Below are 19,792 nucleotides of genomic sequence, written 5' to 3'. Positions count from 1 at the left end.
TGGCAACTAGTGTCTGTGCAGAGCTGGTTTAAATAGGGCACCCTGCGCCGTCATTGGTGCCAGGCGCGCGTCCACGAACGTTAGTGCGCATGCGCAGCCGCCACCGCCCAGGTCTTATTGCCAGCGGATTAGGGCGCATTGATATTCTGCGCATGCGCAGAACCGTGCGCTGTCGCGCTTGCTGACATTGCCCCCCACGGGCATCCTCCGGGTGCCCAACTGATCTCTCCTCCGTGGATGGTTACGATAGAACTCCCGGACAAGTCTAGGGGCATGAACATTTTGGGCCGGCTCCCACGAATTCTCCTCAGGACCATAATCCTTCCATTTAATCAGGAACTGTGTCTGGCCGCCCCTTTTCCTGCAATCTATGATTGCTTCAACCTCAAATTCCTCTTGTTCATTAATGGTTACAGCCTCCGGAGGTCTGGACCTTCGATCAGGGAAGGGATCTGGCATTGCTGACTTTAGTAGCGTCACGTGGAAGACTGGGTGAATCTTAAAGGTTCCTGGAAGTGTAAGTTCATACGCCACTTCGTTGATTTTCCATTTCACCCTGAATGGACCCATAAACTTCGGCCCCAGTTTTTTCAAAGGACATGACATCTTTAAATTAGTAGTTGCTAGCCAGACCTGATCCCCCGGTTGCAAGATTAGATCACCTCTTCTTCTCCTATCAAAAGCCCTTTTACTGTCCTCCTGGGCCTTCGCAATAGCTTCTTGAAGCACTTTGTTTTTAGCAGAAAAAAAACTCAGCATATTTTGTGTAGCAGGAACTGGGCTTTCAGGAATCAGATCAGGTAAAAACGTGGGGTGGAACCAGTAATTAGCAAAAAATGGGGATTGCCCCGTAGCCGAATGATTTGCGTTATTGTACGCAAATTCAGCCAATGGCAAGAGCGCCAGCCAATCGTCCTGGAGAAAAAACGTATAGCATCTCAGGTACTGCTCCAACATCTGGTTCGTCCTTTCCGTCTGCCCGTTTGTCTGTGGGTGGTAGGCAGATAAGGACAGTCTGATTCCCAAAACCTCGCATAACGCTCTCCAGAATTTTGATGTAAACTGGACCCCCCGGTCTGAGACAATGTCTTCTGGATCTCCATGAAGCCTTACCACTTCTTTGACAAAAATTTGTGCCGTTTCCAGAGCCGAGGGCGTGTTCTTTAACGGCAGGAAATGGGCCATTTTTGACAGGCGATCCACAATTACCAAAATTGCTGAGTGGTCTTGAGACGGTGGGAGCTCCACTATAAAATCTATAGAGATCATTTGCCACGGCCGGTCAGGTATAGGCAATGGTCGTAGTAAACCCCAGGCCTTGCTTCTGGTGGGCTTATTCCTTTGACAAGTAGCGCAGATCTTTAAGTACAGCTCACAATCCTTAGCCATGCTTGGCCACCAGAAAGTACGTTGGAGTAACTCTAGGGTCTTTGCAATTCCAAAATGGCCTGCCAGCGGATGGTCATGGCAGTGCCCCAGGACTAGGGTTCGGACCTCCTCGGGTACCATGATTTGCCCTTCTTTCCAAAAGAGACCCTCCTTGCTCTGTAGGGAAACCCCGGGTGGGCTTGGTATTCCCATGGATGTGGTCTGTAGCCTAGAGCGTAGCTCGGTTTGGAGGGCGAGAAAGTTTCCAGTGGATAGGATAGTGTCTGGTTTAGGGACCTCTTCTGGATCCTCAAACATGCATGAGAGAGCGTCGGGTTTTGTATTCTTGGACCCGGGTCTATATGTAATGTGGAACACAAATCGAGAAAAGAAAAGTGCCCATCTCGCTTGGCGTGGTCTCAGACATTTGGCTGTCCTCAAGTACTCCAGGTTATTGTGGTCTGTGAAGATCAAAACTGGATGTGTGGCCCTTTCAGCAGATACCTCCACTCTTCCAGTGCCGTCTTGATAGCCAAGAGTTCCCGGTCCCCAATGTCATAATTCCTTTCTGCTGACATGAGTTTTCTTGAAAAGAACGCCACTGGGTGCATGAGTTCTTTGGTACCTTTTCTCTGGGACAGGATGGCCCCCACTGCGTTCTCAGAAGCATCGACTTCCAGAATATATGGTAGGGAGGAATCTGGGTGACTAAGAATAGGGGCTGTAATAAATAGCTCCTTCAGGGTCTCAAATGCTGCTTGAGCCTCGGGTGTCCACCGGAAATGGACCCCCTGCTTGGTGAGCTGGGTAATGGGAGACACGAGACCCGAAAAGTTCCTGATGAACTTCCTGTAAAAGTTCGCAAAACCTATGAAGCGTTGCACGCCCTTCTTGTCCGTGGGTACTGGCCATTCTAAAATTGCCAAGACCTTCTGGGGATCTATCGCAACCCCCGTGGTGGAGATGATCAGCCCCAAAAACGCAATGCTACGCTGCTCGAAGCTGCATTTGTCAGCTTTAGCATACAACCCGTGTTGGCGTAGACGTTCCAACACACTTTTGACATGACCTCTATGGGTTTCCAGGGAAGAGGAGAAGATCAAGATATCATCTAAGTAAATGACCATGAAAATGTCTAGATAATCTCTAAATACATCATTTATAAAGTGTTGGAATGTGGCTGGGGAATTGCAAAGTCCGAAAGGCATGACAAGGTACTCAAAGTGCCCAAATCTAGTACGAAATGCGGTTTTCCACTAGTCCCCCTCCCTTATGCGGACCAGGTTATACGCGCCCCTCAAATCCAATTTGGTAAACACTACTGCTGCCTTTAACCTTTGGAATAATTCTGGAACCAAAGGAAGTGGGTAACGATTCTTTATCGTAATCTTATTTAAGTCACGATAATCTATACAAGGCCTTAGGGACTTGTCTTTTTTCTCAACAAAGAAGATTCCAGCTCCGGCTGGCGATGTGGAGGGGCGGATGAACCCATTTTGGAAGTTCTCATCAATGTACTCCTTGAGTACCCCCAGTTCCCGCTTGGATAGGGGGAATATCCGTCCGAAAGGGATCTCAGATCCGGGTAAGAGGTCGATGGGACAGTCGTAGGTTCGGTGTGGAGGAAGAATGTCTGCCCCTCATTTACTAAATACGTCTAAGTAGTTGTGGTAGGCCGGGGGAATGACTTGGATTAGCTCGGCGTCTCCGTCTATACATAGGAGGGACTGGGGAGCCGAGAAGGTCGGGGCGTAACAATGTTCCTGGCAATAGGGTGATTGAAACTGGATGGACCCGGTTTCCCAATTAATCTGGGGATTGTGTGCCCACAACCAAGGGAGCCCCAGAATAACTGGGAATAGAGGGGATGCAATGGCATCCAGACGGAGGAACTCCCGATGGTGGTCAGCCACCGTAGTACAGATAGGTGGGGTCTCCCGGTCCACTAACCTCAACTTAATACGTGACCCAACAGCCAAAAAAATGTTCAGCCCACATTCCCTTGTCTGGAGGGGGATCTTTTGTTGAGTGGCAAAATCTATATCAACGAAACAACTACATGCCCCGGAATCAATGATTGCTGTTGCTGACACGGTTCTTCCTGGGAGCTGGAAAGAAACAGGTATGGCTAAGTAATTGGAATGGTTAGAACAATTAGAGGATACAGCGTAAAAAACGGAAGCACACTTACTCAGTTTCGCTGGGCAAGAATGTACCACATGACCTGCTTCTCCGCAATAGAGACAGAGGTTATTCACCCGTCGCCTCTGGCGTTCCTCGACTGACAATGATGGTCGTGCCAATCTGAGCTGCATGGGTTCTGGCATGTCATCAGACTCCAAGTTCTGGCCTCCTCCTGGCAGAGATTGGACTGGAGCACGGGGAAGTACCCATGTAGGTCTCTGACCCTGGCTGGACCTCTCTAATCTGCGTTCCCGCAGTTTGCGGTCGATCTGGATGGCCAGATTGATGAGATTCTCCAAAGAGTCAGGTAGACCCACCCTGGCTAACTCATCCTTAAGGGATTCGGACAAGCCCATGCGGAATTGGTGGCGTAGAGTGGCATCATTCCACTGGGTGTCCCCCATCCAGTATCTGAACTCTGAAGCATACTTCTCTGCTGCCCAGCGGCCCTGTCTGAGAGAGTACAGAGCCGTTTCTGCGGAGGCTGCCCGCTGCGGGACTTCATATAGGACTGCCATCGCATTAAAGAAATCTGTTACAGTCTCTAGATGGGGATCGTGGGTCTCCATTAGTCGTGAGCCCAGCCCTGGGGCTCATCCTGGAGTAGTGACATGATGAACCCCACCTTCACCGATTCAGTGGAAAATGTCCGTGGCTGCAGGTTAAAGTACAGCTGACACGCGTTCCGAAAGGCCCTGAATTTAGCTTGATCCCCGCTGAAATGTTCCGGCAATGGTACGCGGGGTTCCGGTGGAGGCAACGAGACTACTGCTCTGGTGGGAGGTTCTGAAGGCTCCCCGGCTGCAGAAGGAGTAACCGGGTTCTGGGACGGAGCGGCTGGTGCGGCTATTGTCTGGATATGGTTCTCGAGGTGCGTGTACCCCTCCTGTAGCGTTTTGATGGCTTGGGTTAGAGCCACCAGATGTTGACATATGTCCTCCAATGGAGATGGTCCTCTTCCAGGCTTTGTCATGGCCGTATAGTTCTGTCAGATACCGCCTGACGTTACCTCTAGCAATCCACAGGACAGGATTCCCGAGAGCGCAGAGTCTAAGCCCCAGTCTGCTTGTTCACCAGAGCCCCTGAAGGTGGGGATGGACTTGGAGCAGACAGTGACCAGGTCGTGGCCCCTGAGTACACCCGCCCGTGGTAGAGGGATCCGCCAGAGGTATATACTTGGTAGAGAGCCTGACGTGAAGAGGCGGAAAGGCCTGAGCAGTGATAACCGGATCCGTGCGGGACGGATGGATGGCAGAGTGGTAAGCGTGGTCCGACGGGCCGGTTCGGTAACAGAGGTGTCAGCGCGGTACAAGGCAGCAGGCAAAGAGTAGTCAGGTCACTCGCCGGGTTCGGTAACAGGAGTTCAGATCAATAGGAATATCCAGGAGAGTAGTCAAACGAGCCAGGAGTCAGAGCAGGAGATAGGCAGCAGAGGTCAGGATCAAGCAGGGTCAACAACAAGTCAATCAGCAGATACACCGGAACAGGATAAATAGACCATATGGCAACTAGTGTCTGTGCAGAGCTGGTTTAAATAGGGCACCCTGCGCCATCATTGGTGCCAGGCGCACGTCCACGAATGCGAGTGCGCATGCGCCGCCACCACCACCCAGGTCCTAGCGCCAGCGGATTAGGGCGCATTGGCGTTCTGCGCATGCACAGAACCGTGCGCCGTTGCGCTTGCTAACAATGACGCAGAATAGGGGTATCACCCTGAACCCATTCTTTGCCCTCTTGATCCAGCTGCCCATGGCTGACATGGATCATGCACTACACATGCGTGGCAAATCACTTGTTAGAGGATAGTTATTTATGCAGGTTGTGTTTTTCATATCACTTGTGGGTGGATAGGGTGGAGAGTGGGCTTGTTGGAGTGCAGTGTCACAGCGGGAGCTGTCAGAGTAGACATGAAGCAATGACCTGCTGATTGACAGCCACTGATCTGGAGTGTGAAAGACTATATTTCCTAGTCAAAGAGAGTCTGTCAGCTACATACAGAGAATAAGAGTGGACAATTGCTTTACAGTAGTAAACAGATTAAAAAACAATATTCCTTTAAGGTAAACCACTTAAAAGAACCACACACCTTTTATCCCTTTCAGTTTGTAGTATCTTAAAAGAACAGTTGCCAGTTTTTGTGCTTTTGGAAGGAATTTGGCACTGCACAGTGGTTCAGAGTCCCAACACAGACTTGTTAGATCACCAATGGACATGCTTGGGACCTATATTACAGCTTGCTTAGCTACATAAGGTGAACTGTTATATCACATTTTGTCCATGTTCTAATGTAGATACAGCGATTTCACTTGTAATTATTGAAATTGTTACTCTGTTTGGGAAGCAAGAGAGCTGCACAAAGATGGTATCACTACATGCTTTATTCAAACAAACAATACATGCTACAAGGCCCTGACTGAGATCCACCTCTATGAATAAAGCTCAGATAAAGCAGTAATAGATGTGTGGAACCAGGGGCGGTCTGACCATTTGGAAACTCGGGCACTGCCCGAGGGCCCGAGGTCAGTAGGGGGCCCCATGAGATGCCCCTGGTACCTTTTTCATAGGCTTTTTTGAGTTTGGGCATAGACACAGGGGCCCCATGATCCCCTATTGCCCGTGGGCCCCATGAGTTGTCAGTCCGCCCCTGTGTGGAACTCTCACTTCCTATGCTTAGTTTCCACAGAGCAGGAATGGGCTCCTATGACCAGTATTGAAAGAAATGGGGATTGTAGCAGTGAGGTCTTTTTTTCTTTAACAATGTATCTTACTTTTAGTTTTACATTTGATTAATTCACTGTGTCACAGAATTTCAAGGTTGTAACCAGACTCAAGTGGGAACTGTATCCACATACCTGTCAAAGCCAGAATTTATGTGTGCACTACACAAGTTTAGCAGGGGTTATCAATCTTACAATTCGGGGTCCTGTCCAAGTTACATACATAATTACACTGAAAATTGGATCAAACATGAAAGAGTAGCATCAGACTGATGAGCTCAGGAAACTGTTATCTCCTCCAATCAGCATGTTCTTATGCAGTGTATTTACATGCAGAACACCTGATTGGTTCCTAGTGCTGTCCCTCTTCTTATCCAAGTCTAAGTGCTTTTTATGCAGAGAACTGATACCAAGTCATTTTAAGGTATGTACACTAGCTGCATTTAAAAACACATTTAATTATATGTATTAATGCACAACTGTTTTGACACAGAACATTAGTTTCTGGAACAAATAAAAAATCATTGCTCTGCTTATGTGTAAAAGCTTTCTCTGAAATATTCACCTTCAGTCTCAAGTTGTCACCTGCAGAAACTTTTCTCTGTCACCAATTCCACCAATCTTCCAACTGAATGACAACCATCATTTTCCAACCCACTTGCTGCAGGCTCAGGCTGTCATGGACCTGCCCTCTGGAGGTGTCTCATCATACAGCCTGGGCTCACAGTACTCCTGAACTAAGTGACAATAATACATCATTATATGAGCACTGTTCAGTCTGAGGGACCAAAGATGATAAACAAGAACCAGTGTCATTATCAAACCAGCCTGATGAATGCTTGAAACAGAGCTATAGAGCTTTTTAAAAAAGATTTTCGGGGAGCTTCAGGTAGGGGAAAGAGGTCAGAGATCTAAGCAACAAAAAACTTGGATTTCTGATTTCATTGGTGCTGGAATTCTGGTTTAAAGTGTAACTAAAGGCAAAAATTAAAAAAAAAATTTGGATAGAGTGCAGAGGGATTAAAATGCTTGTCAGTCATATTGCTGTTTGTGTCCCTCATTAAGGAGATTCTTCCTCTCTATTTGTCCTGTTTATTATTAATGAATGTGAAAGTAAAAGAAAATCCCACATTTTGAGTTGTCCCCAGAAAGGAAGAGGAGAAATCTTCCAATGGGGACCTGGGGGTCCCCAATGAATTCCCCTAATTTTCAGGGATTTCCTCCCACTTCCTGTTTGGCTATGGGACAGAAAGTGAAGGCAAATCTCCACAATGGGACACACATGACGAAAAAAAATCTGACAGTGTTTATAACCTTCCCCTGCTCTATCCAAATGAAAGGAAACGTTTTGCCTATAGTTCTACTTTAAAGAGACTAAAGACAACCTATCTGCATTGTCTTATAGAAACTAATCTCAACCAACTGGAAAAAAAAACTTTTGGGGAATGAGTGTTCCAACCAGATTAGTTTCTTGCAGGAAAAACAGCCAAATCATATGTGATCTAAATTGTAAAAAACAAAACAAATCAATGATACGAAGGTTTGCATATATCAGAGGTCTGAATTCAGAGAACATTGCTTTGAAAATTGGTAATCAGCATTATCAGCTTTAAACATATAGACTTTTAATTTGTAGAACCTTATGATCGCACAATGCTTACTCAAACCTCAAAGTTTACACAATCACTGAGTTCATGGCTTCTAGAGTAGCAATAAACAAAAGGGTCATTTGGTAAGTATAAACTTCCTCAATTATTTACGCCATTACGATGCAGGCCTGTGGACAACTGCACCTCTATGTGGCTTAATGGATAAAAGCAAGCATTTAAATGACTATAACAGAATTGTTTTGTTTTATATACTTGCCAGGGAAGTGCCTTTCACTTTTCCTAACTTTTCCAGAATTCAAGGAACCGGAATTTGTTTTTTGTTTAGTTAAAAAAAACATGTGCTAACCAAGTCCTGATTTTCCCTGCTTATTGTATACATTGTCACATGTGTACAACATATGAGCAATAATACAAAGCATTTGTTCCATCCTACACTGGCAAAAATTAACTATAAGGTTCCTTAGCAAATGTCTCTTAGGCATTAACTTCTAAGTGTTGGCAATCAATGAATCACTGCTCCATGAATACACACAGAATGCAAATCTTTCTTTCTTCTTTTTTTGACATTTTCCCTAAAATATATCTATAAGAAGTAATAATGTAAAGATCTGGCCTTTTAGTAAAACTCATCCTGCTTGTCCTCATACACAGTGAGGTCATATAAAAATATACTATTTCAGCCTATTTTGTGACATTTATAGCTGGCAGTCATCCATGATGTTCTGATATTATTACCATTATACAGTGAATGCAGGGCACCATAGTTAATTAATTATAATGACCTGCACTTAACTATCTCCTATGTCTTCAGAGTTGAATGTCACTGAATTTCATTCAATCTGGAAGACTGATGAAATGTTGTGGGAGAGAAAAGGTACTGACCCAGACTGAAGGAGAGTAGTAATAACATCTGGGGATAATTTTTTAATTACAAACATTTAGCCTAAGGGTGGCCTTTAACAGCTATACTATTGCAAAGAAAGGAGGTAACAGTGTTAAATAGTTATATAGTCATTTTAACACTTATGATATTCTTCACTTGGTTTAACTCTTTAAACTTTCCATGTTTTACCTGCATCACTCAAAAATATTAAAGGCCACATACAGCCAGACAACTAGCTTTTTTAGAAGATCAGCATTGGCAGCCTTCATATACCATACATGTAGGCAGATTGTAATACTGGTTTAGTAAGTTAGCAGCTGTCTCAGGCTAGGGAGAAAAGGTTAAGTTATGCGTGCTCAGTTCCCAGGTTTTTGGGTCTCAGCCAGCCTACCTGTGATTAAATAATGGAGAAGGCTGAGGTCCAGGGCTGATTTTCCCACTCTTGGCTCGACTCGTGGGTTGGGACTGCTGTGTCTTGCAGTCCGCTGAAGGCACTGGATTTTTGGAGGACATCCAAGTCATGGTCTTCTACCAGAAATAGACTATCACCTGTAGAAGGTATGCCTGGGCAGCCACACAACTATAAATAGGGTTAGGTTATGGACATTATGCGTATTGGACTGTAATGTTGAAGTCTCTTCAGTAAAGTTATATTAACTGTTCTGAGCCTGGTCTGAAGTTTTTAAAATGTGCTCATGGGAGTTCTGGCTTATGTAAAGAACCAGGGTCTGTAAAGCACAATGAAGTATGAAGTCACAAAAAGAGTTAACTTAGCAAGTCGAAGGAAGAATAATGTCATTACTAAGACTAATCAAACACAGTTCAGGACACAAAACAACCAGTCATAGGCATGGTACCTAGCAAGGTGACAGGTCCTCCAGTGGCAAGGGGGTTGCTGCTTTGGCTCCCTTCTGAGCAGTTCGCCTCCTATAGCAACTGGTCAGGCCAGAGATACAAAGATCCATGACCTGGAGCTCAGAGGGACCTGTTCTGTTACTTTGAGTGAGGTAACTAGTACGCTGGACTGGTGGAGTGGGCACAAACTCAGCACATCCCTCCTAATGCAACAACTTTTAAAGTTATAGTGTGCAGTGACATAGGATGCCATGCTTTCAGAAGAACTCTGTATTTTTACTGCACACAGTGAAGGCTCATCTCAAAGTCGGGAAACTGCCTTAATGTTAGATTTTTCACGTGACCACAAGCCCCACCTGGTCCTGGGCATTGATGAGCACACTTCACGCAAAACAGTAACCCCACATGCGTGGGCGAAGAGGCCCTAACCAAATACAGTACCTCTATGTACAGTTATCTTTTAAACTGATATTCCAAATTTAAGAGGTAGAGTTGCTACAATCAACTTCTCAGAATTAGATGTACATGTATTTTACTGACATATATATATAGGTATAGGTAGGTGAACCAGCAATGTTAACAGAGTCCCAACATTGAGCCTAGTCCGCCAACATAAAAGCCCACCCACCTATCATTGTGCCGGTTGGCAGTCATTGTCTGGTGCCTACTTGGAAAGGCCACTTTTTGGGTCCATGAGAATAGGAGCCTCATCTCATGTTGGCCACAGAAAGTGCCTCCTGAGAAAAGATTCTTACCATGGCTCTGACAATAGTAACAAAAGCAGTTTAGGGCATTCAACATTCCTCTCTTTGCTGCATTGCCAGTTTCCAAAGTGAGGGTGAAAGAATTCAGAAAATTTGTCTAGTCATACTACTCAGAATTGGTTAAGTCTACAAATAAAAGCAATAGCTCGTAAAATATATATTGACTTTGGCTTTGGGAATTTCACTATTCTACCGCAGATATACAATATAAAGATAAGTCCAAATTAAAAGGGAAAGGGAGTCATAAACAGGAGCTGATAATGACAAATTGGTGGCCTGACCTCAGTTCAAAACTTCTTTTGATTTGTAGATTCTGAACACTTTTTCTTCCGAAGCTCCCCAGATTATTCACATCATGGAAGTTTGTGTGATTTAACTATGTTTTGATTGCAGTTCCAAGAAAAGATCCCATCTTAATCTTGGAATTAAAGCCCCTAATGTGTTTTTTTTCCTTTGCTTTATTCTACATTACCATCCAAGGATATTTACTGCTCTTTTTTTCCTTCCACACATCTGTATATTGTTACAGCAAGCTGGCAGAAAATCAAGGTTCTTTTAATTTACAATACAGTATTAACAGAGTGTGATGTCATTGGATCAATTCTGCTTGATCTTTTCACAATATAAATCATGTTTATCCAATTAGCGCTTGTGATAAACAATGATGTGGCTTTTATAGGCCACTTACATAAGGGAAGGAAGAAATAATGTATAAATTATATGTTAAATTATGTGTGTCCTGCCCATAATTATGCAGTAGTAGGGGCATTGTAATAGGCATAGCTTTGGGAAATACTTTGGAATCGATGTTAATGGGCAAACCGCATGCTTTGTGTGGTTTTCAATGCTGTATATAACACTTTACAAAAAAGTGACTGAACCATTCACTAGGTCTATAAACATAAACTACAATATTTATTCATAAACACTATTAAAAACATTTGCATTTTCTACGTGCAATAAAGTTCCTACCATGGGAACAGACACCTTCCTATTCACAGCTGACTGCCTATCCTGCTAACACTCTAGGTAACCTCTGATGGGCCTACTTGGGTTAAGTGGGGGTCATGACTATCCCAAAACAAATTAAGAAATGAGGCAATTTTTTTACCAGATTTGCTATGGTTGGTTTAAAGTGACTCTTTATTTTGACCATGAAAGGCAAGCCAACAGTGTCATTTAAAGCAGATATCCTTTTTATTATTATTATTATTTTTAAATAAATTGCTCAAACTTTCTCTACAATACTCACAATATCTTAATTTCTATCCACTGCAGTAACTCTGGTCCACTGCTGGCCAGTGCTAATCTTTCAGGTTTTATGATGCCCAGTATCATTAGGCCAACTTCCTGTGAGCCCGTACTGTCATGAATACACCTCTTGGGGTGCATCTCCACATCTGTTTGGTGTTCATGATGCCACTTTGTGTATTATTGAAGATCACCCACCTTGGAAGATAAAAAGAAGAAGATGTGAGTACATCATATGACTAGCCAGAAGACTCCAGGCAAAAAAAGTTAGCATAAAAATGAATTTTTAAGAAAAAAAAGGTATATGAGAGGCCAAAGGGGGTTCTTTAAAAAAGAGTTCTGATTGCACTTTCCCATCCCCAAGGGCCCATACTCACCTTTACTTCTGTCCCCTAACACTCCTTTCAGCCACTGGGAGTGAAGAGAAATGTCCATCAGATAAAGGAAGCATGTGACTCACTATCCTGCTTCCCATGTGTAAGTGTTAGCTCCTGGAGATTGGTCGAGCACTGTCACATGAGGGTTGGGAGAAAATCCCCTGCCCTGTGTAAGCTCTGACAAGTTGCATTTCCTCACTGATGGTGGCCAAACAAAGCAGTGGAGGAGCAAACGAATGGTGATTATGAGCTGCTGGGGAGGAGAGAAGTAAAATGAATCTGTTACTTTGTACCACATCTACAAAGTAAAGGGTTCCTTTACAGGTAAACAAAATGTGCATTTATTATTTTTGGCTGCAGAAGCCTGTAAAGCATTGCACCAGCAATAAGCAGGTTGCCGGTGCCATGCAGGTCTCCTGCAGACCTGTCAGTATATCTGCTTGCCCATACAAGATATATGGGCAAGCAGATATACTGACAGAAAGCTTTAATTTATTTATTAGAGGTATTTATATAGCGCTGTCTATTTACACAGTGCTTTACATATATATATATATTGTACATTCACATCAGTCCCTAACCCTCAAGGGGCGTACAATCTGAAGTCCCTAACTCACATTCATACATACTAGGGCCAATTTGGACAGGAGCCAATTAACCTACCAGCATGTCTTTGGAGTGTGGGAAGAAACCGGAGTACCCGGAGGAAACCCATGCAGGCACAGGGAGAACATGCAAACTCCAGGCAGGTGGTGCCATGGTTGGGATTTGAACCGACGAACCTAGTACTGCCAGGTGGAAGTGCTAACCATTTAGCCACTGTGCTGCCCACGGCACTCCATAGCTCTGTGGTAGTTCACTGAGAACTACAAGCCGACTGCAGCTAAGGACTTATAGTTCATCCATTAACAGAACTCTGTGAATGAATAACATGGCCATGTGGGTGGAGCTCCACACAGCCATGCTGTTTTGAAATACTGCCAGCTAGTATGGGGAACTTCTCCCCGTACTTCTGATACAGGGAGGGAGGGGGGACAGCGGGCGGTGACTGCAGCATTGGGAATATGCTACATGTTCCACCCTAAAAATGGGTGGAACATGTAACATGTTTCCAAATGTGAAGTTATCATTTAAGGGTTCCCACTGACAGCTAAATGTAAATAAAAGCAGCCTTAATTCAAATGAATTGAAGACTATCCCAGGGTATAAAAAATGATCTCACCTGTGTGACCTTTCAGGATTCTAAGCTGCAAATTGGGATTTGAAAACAAAGTGATGGAAAGCTTTGTAAGGCTGCAAACAGACATCAAAGTGATTTGTGCGCAAATTAACGGTTTGAGCAGTTGATGCCTAAACTGATGCCAATGAGGCCTAGGCACCAAGGCCAAATGTAGTAGAGTCAACATATGTCAGTTAGCTTAACAATAAAAATATTTAATTTGCATATCTGAATAATTTTTAAATTTTTATAAATAAGGTTTTTATTTGGAACACTGATTTATTAAACAGGTTACATAGTGATTACATGATTAGAATTTGTTTCTGTTAATCACTGTGAACCCCAGCTGACAGTACCAGCTGGGACTAAGAGCCAACAGCCATGCAAACTATTGGCTACTTGCTCTCAAACGGAAGGACCTTTTATTAGAGGATATATAAACCCCCACCTTGTAAAACAACCTTTACAGTTTAAATAGGAATGAAAGATAAAACGTGTGTATAGATATAAAAAATGTTATAAATACTTTTTACCCCCTTTTTATAAGTAATCACATACCCATTGTTCTCAGCTGCATACAGAGGTGAGGATGGAGAAACAGCAGACACGCACACACTGATCTTCCCAGTGAATGGCTGTGCAGGGAGGGGGGAGGGGATGTGTCAGCACAAGTTTAAAGTGGAGCTCCAGCCAGCAGCTACAAAAACTGTGGCTGCTGACTTTTAAAAAACAGCCACTTACCTGTTCTAGGATCCAGCGGTGTCCTTACTGCAGCTGGGTTCACCAGCCATCCTGTGTCCCCAGTGCCGGCATCTTAAGTGTGGGCACATGGCTATGACGGCTTACGGCTTTACAGTGGGGCACCCACTGTGCATGCGTGAGTGGTGCAGCGCATTATGAATAAACCCTCAGTCCTCTAGGACCTGCAAAGTGTCCCAGAAGACTGTGGGGGGGAGGGGGGAGGAGAGGGAGTAGAACGTCTGCTTTCGATTGCATAGTTAATCGCAGTGGAAGTGGGAGCTGGTACCTGTCAAAATCCGGTACCCGCTCCCACTCCTCCCCACTCCCCAGAGGTGCCAATCCTTAACAAGGAGCAGGGAATGAGGCCTTAAGGCGGAACATTCCCTTTTGGGTAGAGCTCCGCTTTAAACATTTGAGAAGAGCAGACTAAGTCCCAAGCACAGCTAGTGAATTGACTGCACTGTGCCCTCATGCCTAGTGTGGTCATTTTTTGAGAAAAGCAGAAGTACTGGCAGGAACAGCAGGGATTTCACACAAAGGAAGCAATTCAAAGAGAACAGGACACTTTTCCATACAAGTACCTAGTACAGCAGGCACATATCAGGAAATGAAATGTTGAGTTTGCATACTCTTTAGAGTCTGCCCAGCAGGGGTTGGATCTATTATGGTTTCTCGTGTGAAATCTCGCAGTGCATGAAATACTAGAAACAATTCTATTATGGATCAATAAATACTTGCATGCCATAGTCTGTGGAGAAACTGTAGGTAAAAGAAGCCAGGTATTATTAGGACAAACCAAACATGCCTAAAAATTGAAATATAAATCAATTTAAGTAATAAAAAAGTTATGATTTCGGAGTAGCATCCGAGGTCTACTGACTTGACTAATATTAAAATTATGTTTGTAGATTTTAAACATGCTGTGCATACAAGATAACCTATGAGAATTCCTGAACTACAAATGCTTACCAATGATGGAGAGAAATACCTAAAACATTACCAGAAAAGGTGGCTGCTTGTGGATGTACGTTCTCACTGCACATGCCATATTTTATATTTTACATCCTATCATTAATGTGAAAAGCAATCCTTTATGGGCTATAATTGTATCAGACAATTGTTATTTGATCTCTATTTTACTCCTTAAATTAATTTACATTTTTAATGATAGCTAAAAGAAATGTGGTTCAATAATTTGCCTGCATCGTTAGGTTAATCAAATGTTACAAGTAAATAGTTTGTAATCAGCAATGCTACATGGCGTACCATGCAAAACATTGAAGTAACATCATTTGGCACACTTACCCTTGACACTGTTTTGCATTTTAACAATAGAATTGAATAATAGGCAGTAAGCTGTAATAACCTTGTTTTGCAATAAGAATTATTTGACTTAAACCCTAAATTATGTTTAGAATACAAAAGAAATGGCATTGCTGTCCTTAGACATCTAATCCAAAGTTACATAGACATTTAGTAAGTCAGAGGTTAATGTGTAACTAAACCCAAAAACAAAAATGTAATAAATTGCAGTTTACCAATTGTTGGATGTGCTGGCTGCATTAGTTTTCTTTTAGTCAAGCTTTTTATTTTCATGAGCTGATCAGTCAGAAATACAACCTTGTCTTAGGGTGACTATATTTACTCCTCCACTGCATCTATGGAGGAGCAACGTTATCACCATATAACAGCAGCATTGTCAATCAGTGATGAGAGTGGCACTGGGTGATCTAGTAGCTTTATATGGACTTTAAATATGTTACAAACATTTTAAAGTCCAGCTAATATTTGCACAACAATAATTTCATTTTTCCTCTTGGGATAAAGGTTTTCCATAAATAAAAGGTAACCATTGTGAGCACCCGTGTCAGTTTTAAATGATTTGTCTCACCCCTCTAAGGCTCCGTTCACACCAGGGGCGGACAGACCATTTGGAAACTCGGGCACTGCCCAAGGACCCAGGGTCAGTAGAGGGCCCCATGAGATGCCCCTGGTACCTTTTTCATAGGCTTTTTTGAGTTTGGGCAAGGACACAGGGGCCCCATGATCTCCTATTGCCCGGGGGCCCCATGAGTTGTCAGTCTGCCCCTGGTTCACACCAATGTTTTTAGTGCTTTTTGCAGAAACGCACTACAGTCCATTTAACATGGTTTCCTATGGAACAAGTTTACATCTCTGCTTTTTTCAGCTGTGGTGTTTTTGGAAAGGGTCAGGGACTTTTTTAAAAGTAAAAAGCAGCGTTTTTGCTACGATAGAGTTCAATGTAGAATCTGCTGAAATGCATGGTACTGCGTTTTTGCCACGTTTTGCATTTTTATTCTGCCCAGCAAAAGAAAAAATGACACTTTAAAAATAAAGAGCTGAACAAAACACAAAACACAGTAAAAAATGGCAAAAATGCATCAAAACGCATCTAGAAAAACACAAAACAAACTGCAAAAAGCACTGCAAAATAGAGAAAAATCAAACTGCATAGGTGTGAACAAAGCCTAACTGCCACTTTTTCTGGAAACTTTGGTCTGTTAAAGACAGCTGAAAATCAACAAACTTACTGGCTGGATCACCAGGTAATAAACCATGCTACAGGGGGACTAAGATAAACACTGTTGTTGTAAAGGCCAAGTTCAACTTTTGGGAAAAAATAATACATGAACATATTTTTGCCGGTAAAAAATGTGCATTTTATAATTTTTCCCTCAGGAGCCTCTAAGCATGACACCCTTGATCAGTGGATCAGGGGTGCAATGTCTTGTTCCTGCAGACAAGACCTTCAGCTTTCAACCTGTAGTTCCATATGGGCTGATGGTTTGCAAGCTGCAGGACTTGTGAATGAACTACGAGAGTGCTCGTCAGTGCCTTCCCAGTTCATTAAGAACTACAAGCCGTCAGCCACGGTGCCCATTTTGCCCCACATTTGGCAGAAAATGGGACACTGCAGATCGTGAGGCTAGTTGCATTATAGTCTACTGCACTATGAGTATCTCTTTTGGGCTTTTTCTCTGAGACTTGTTTGGCAATGGAAGAGATGTAATAGTGGTTTCATGAGTGGATGGGCTTCAACGATTCTGCATAAAGAAGTAGATATCCTACCTGATATATACAAGACCTAATCTTTAATGTTTACTGGCTGCTTTGTTGGTCAATGCAAATTGGTGAGTGCCCAGTCTATCTGAACACATTGTAGAACACTGCTGAGTTTTAAAGAAGATTTGTTCACTTTATTTCAGTAGTCACAAGAATATGGTGTGCGGGGACTTTTTATTACTCACCATTTGGACTTCTTAATATATTATCACTATTTTGTATATACATATGTGCTGCTGTATTTTTCACTATATTTAATAGGTGGAGTCTGTACATGTTTTTTTTCGTATTTATGGCCAGAGCCTACTGTCACTGATCTTGCAAATATTTAAAGTGTTATTTTGCACTTAAAGGGGAAACTGCCTTGTTTGTTTTTTTGACACATAATTATTATTATTATTTTTTATTTCTAACTCAGTTTAAGTAATGCCACTCTCACTTTTGTGGTCTATAATATTATGTCTAAACTGCATTATGCACAGATTGGGGTTGATTTTCTAAATGCAAATGGACAGTTCACGTTGCAAGGGAAGTTTCAATTTTCAAGGGAATTTGCTGCAGAGCTTAGTGAATGTGGGGAACTTTCACTTTGTGAAAAATAACCAATCAAGTGCAAGCAAAATAAAAAAACAGCACTTTCGCTTGCACATGATTAGATAATGGAAGTCTGTAGAGTTTCCTTTGATTTCCTTTCTGGGCTAAAATTTCCCTCTGCTCTTTGAAAATTAACAGACATTCAAATGCAAGCTTCTATCACAAGCAGGCATGTAATAATTAGAAGAGCACACATTTTCGTGGAAATATTTATTTTTGTTTAATTCTCCTATTAAGTGGCTGGAACAATATCAGCTTATGCTGGTATCTGAGCAGGGAAAGTCAGATGGCACTGCTGGTTTCAGGTTGCTTGAATGGTCGATAAAACAATGACTCAATCAGGAATCCAAAACTGGAAGTATCAGATCCTAAAACTATACCAATGCCTCTAAGACCTCATGCAAGCTGGGCGTTTAGTCCTAATGCATGAGGCTCTGGTGTTTAGCTGTGACTGGATGCCACATGTGAATCATGCTGTCCCATTGCCAGCAGGCTGTCAAATTCTATGTATGAACAGGAGCCAGGCGATGTGTAGTTTTGTGATAAAAGTAATACACCTTATATGGAGATTTGTCTTTAATAATTCATATGGTAAAAAATAGATAACCAGCCTGTGGCTTTAAGAAGCCAGGTTCCAAGATGGACAGCCCGTCCGCTCAGAGGGAAGCAGTGGAGAGTAGAATGCCTGTCAGTGCAGGGACCACGTGTATCCGACGTCCCTGCGTCCCGGATGACATCACCATGATGTGGAGAGACGAAGGGGGGGGGGACTCTCGCTGGAGCCGCAGCTTTAGAAGGAAGAGGCCGGTTGCCGGGACAACATGTTTTGCACGCATGCGCTTTATAAAGTCTGTGAAAAGTCCAGCAATTGGCCATTTTATGGGAGACCTGCATGGCAGAAGGGGCCGGCTTAACAACCAGGGAGATAATCAAGGGGATAATCAGGAGCGTCTCACAACAGGATCGGATTGCAATTGAAATATAAAAAACATTATAAGGACAGGAACAAAGTGTGATTAAAACCTAAATACGACCATAATAAAAACCTGTTGGGCTTAATTGTTTCAAAGTGGTATGTGCAAGATTATGAAACATTTTATCATTTGACATATAACAATCAAGGGGGGAAAAAAAGGGGGGGAGGGGGGAAGGGAAGGATGCTTAATGAAGCTTCACTAGCCAGCTGGATGAGTTCACATCTCAAAAACATTGCTGACAGCAATAAAACATTGGAATGGTGGGAAAGATTGTCAATAATCCTATTCATTTCTGTAATCGTGAATAGGAGAATTATCATTATATTAATGCTAATAATATCTCCACCACTACAAAAATACGTGCCCATGACCAGTCAAACTCCATTAGGTTTGTATCTGGTTATAATACAGCATATTGCAAGATTACCAAGATTATACGAAAACATTGGCACATTTTGTGACTTGATCCCCGTTTGGCACCCAGTCTTCCATCTGCTCCGCAGGTCACATTCAGAAAAGCCCTTACGCTCAAAAACATTCTAGCTCCCAGCAAACTCTCCACATCCTCTCAGAATAAACAGAACATTTGTTCCTTTTTTGATAATAGAGTTGGTATTTACAAATGTAAAAAGAAAGGTTGCTTGACATGCCAATTTATCACCCATGGTAAATCACAAATTATTGATTCTAAAGGGATCTCTTATGACATTCGCCATTTTATTACTTGTGCCACAGATCATGTGGTTTACGTACTTACATGTCCCTGTAAACTGATATGTGTGGGCCGCACAATACGTCCTCTACGTAAATGCATTGGAGAACATAGAAGGCTCATAAAAGATGGATGTGACAAACACAGTGTCCCAAGGCATTTTCTTTGCCATCACTACAAGAATTTTAGTGTCCTAGAAGTGATGGCCATAGAACACATTCCCAAAGGAACCCTTACTGATAATGAGAGGTTAGCCCTCCTATGTAAAAGGGAAACCTTTTGGATCTATAAACTTGTGTGTATGGTACCGAATGGCCTTAATGAGGACCTTGAAATACATAGTATCATCTAAGTGGTAACTTAGAGTTCTCAATATATTCTATAATAAAACCCCCATCGCTGTCATTACATGATTATTATTTTTGAAATTTTTATATTATTTTTAATATGTTATGT

This window comes from Staurois parvus, unplaced genomic scaffold (genome assembly GCF_062004578.1).
Source record: "Staurois parvus isolate SC_StPar_1 unplaced genomic scaffold, SC_StPar_1.0 ptg000618l, whole genome shotgun sequence".
Classification (NCBI taxonomy): domain Eukaryota; kingdom Metazoa; phylum Chordata; class Amphibia; order Anura; family Ranidae; genus Staurois; species Staurois parvus.
Note: the sequence above shows the minus strand (reverse complement) of the source record.